Here is a 2,724-nt window from a genome sequence, read left to right on the forward strand (position 1 = left end):
TAGTGCCTCAGGGATAGTTGTCAAGCCCCACAGAGCCTCTGGAAGCCCTGAGAGCACCAAACACCAGATGCCTCACCCAAAGTCTGGCAACAACAAAAAGTCTTGAAGTGGCCAACATGACTTCTTCACTGCTGCCATCACCACCGAGCTGTCTGGGCAGCCCCAGAACGGCAAACGAAACGAGGCCTAACGAAGGGCTGAGACTCCTCCTCAGGTTTCTTTGCTGGTTGATCTGGAGTTCAGGAGAGGAAACTGAGGTTAGGCCGGTGTGCAGAAGGGCGCAGGTGCTAACGGTCTTGAACACGTGAGTCCAGAACCATGATTTATTCTTCTAGCTCTCGGCCCAGGAACAGATAGTAAAATATACCTTTAAACTCTGCATGTGATTAATTGATTTAAAGGTGAAGTCTAGAACACCTTGAAATGTTTGTATCCTATTTTCCCTTGGAACATTTAAAACAAATAATATGGGAGATAAAAGTACTCTTGATAGAAACTTGATTCAACAGTCAGGAAATTGTCTGAATATTCCTCTTTCCCTATTCTAGTAGTTTTGTCTATATAAACATTTATATTACCCATAATTTTTAATAGTTTTCTATAAAGAAACTGTAAGTTATCTCTGAGCCTCCTGGTGGTGTTTCTTCATTGTGTATCTTTACTTTCTTTTGTTTATATTTTGAAAAAACTGCTTCAAGTTTTTAAGGCAGTGGACTATGACTCTCCTTTCATCGAAGAAAATCATATTTGAAAGCTCAGAGTTCCTTCTTAACTGTGATTATGTCTCTTTGCCTTTTTTCCGGCCTTTGCAGCAGATTTTCAGAAATTTGCAATGCCTCATTTATCTAAGACCCTGTGTGGGAGAGTCAGAGTGCCTAACCAAGTTTATGGCTTCTATCTGCATCCACACCAGATTGGAAGCAGTGGAAACTTCTAGCAGAGAGCAACCTCAATTTGCATTCCAGTTGAGTCGAGTGAGTATTCCTCAGAAGTGTTTCCGTAAGGTGCAAGTGCCAGAATCATCCAAATCATCACACTCTGTGCTACCAAATCATACTCGACCATGGTCACATCAAGTCCTAGTGTTGATTATAGAATATCAGAAAGACAGTCTTGCTGTATTGGTCTCTTTTTTCTATTTATTTAAATCTCTCTTTCTCTTTTCCATTAAAAAAAAACAGGCAGGAAAAAAACCAGACAAAAACACACACTCACACACAAATACCTTACAATATGGAAACACATACTCTGAATAAATTGTAAAAATTTATTGCATGCAATGATTAAATGTCAGTAGTTCCTTTACTTGATATTTTATGTTTATCAAGATATATTTCAGGTACACTTCGAATGAGACTGTGTGGACCCATTAAGTTTATGCTCATATTTCTAATACATATTTCTCCAGAGTGTGTAAATATTTTTAAAATTCTGATATTTGCCAGTTGAATATATATGTAATGTATAAATATAAAGCTATGTCTGTATCTATAACCCTACTTGAGTGCAGAGTGAATCTCTCGTAGTTCTATCTAATCTTAAAAATCCTCGCAGCCGTCTCTGCCTCTGGCTGCTCCTTTCCTCTCATCTCTATGTGCAGATCTATCAAGAGTTTCCATGGACAGAGGGGCAGGGTCTCTCCTCTGCACAAGCACTGTGGCATCGAGCTGATGAAACAAGCCTGGCCATGACAGCCTCAACCCAGGAGACTTTTCCTTCAGCAGATGTCAAAATGGAATTAGAACAACCAGTTAAGTTTCAGCTCTTTCCAAGAGGAAAGTTCTGAGTCCAGGGCTTTTGTTACATGTTTCAGCCCCAAATGCCACGGGCTGCAGTTAATTCAGTTGCGGCGTGAGGACATGTTTATTTTTCTCATAGCTCTCCTGTAGCTGGATGCGATCGCATGTCCTCGAATATGGGGACCAATACGCATTTCTGGGGCGCGGCCTCAGGTGTCCGTGTGCGCGGGGTTGTGTGGAGCCCGCTGGACACGGAGGGAGAGGCGGGGAAGTCCCCGCGAGGGTGCGCGGGGTTGACTGCGACTGGCGCGGGAATCCTTTCTCTTGACGCCAAGATACCTTCCCCCGAGGCCTAACTTTTTCTTTCTTTTAAAGTAAGTCAGTAATAAAATAGAAAGCACATTCAAGCAAATGCTTGGGATGATAAATCAGATCAACTGATACTGGTTGTATTTCACGGGAGAAACTTTGCTCTGAATTTTCAGATTTTCCACGCTACCCACTAAAAATATATTTTTAAAAACCCACTGCTCTTCTGGCTCCAGTAACAAGGATTTGAGGAAGTTATTTTCATTGTTTATGGGAACAACACTCACTGGATCGCAGGTTTTGGTTTTTTCGATTCTCTTGACCTTCAAGTGACTTCAGCGAAAGGGAAGGAATATCTTGCTCCCAGGCAGCAGGCTTGGTAATTACTATCCTGCTGCCTCAGGACATTCACAGGGGCGCTGCCCGGGGCACCGTGTGCCATGCAATACACTCACGGCTTGGGACATTGCAGAAGGAAAGAAATTATAACCAGGCATAGACCCCTTTCACAATAAGGCGCAAAATGCAAAACAGCTTGGCCAAGAGAGAAAGGAAAGAGTGAAGCAGAAACATAGATAAAGAGACAGAGAAAGGAAGGGAGACACAACCCAAATGTAACAGAGAAAGTAAGATGAAAAGAATCATATAAATACACAAAGAGAGAGGAAAAAACCCT

The 2,724-nt window shown here is 42.0% G+C and overlaps 1 long non-coding RNA gene across 1 annotated transcript; it reads left to right on the forward strand.

The window, feature by feature from the left end:
• The first annotated feature begins 233 nt into the window (after window positions 1-233).
• LOC148092817 (uncharacterized) lies at window positions 234-1,718 on the forward strand. The gene is made up of 3 exons (XR_015714787.1): window positions 234-304; window positions 816-974; window positions 1,555-1,718. It is a non-coding gene; the product is annotated as an uncharacterized LOC148092817 (long non-coding RNA).
• The last annotated feature ends 1,006 nt before the right edge of the window (window positions 1,719-2,724 follow it).

The sequence above is a fragment of the Miniopterus natalensis genome, chromosome 7 (assembly GCF_054644295.1).
Source record: "Miniopterus natalensis isolate mMinNat1 chromosome 7, mMinNat1.hap1, whole genome shotgun sequence".
Classification (NCBI taxonomy): domain Eukaryota; kingdom Metazoa; phylum Chordata; class Mammalia; order Chiroptera; family Miniopteridae; genus Miniopterus; species Miniopterus natalensis.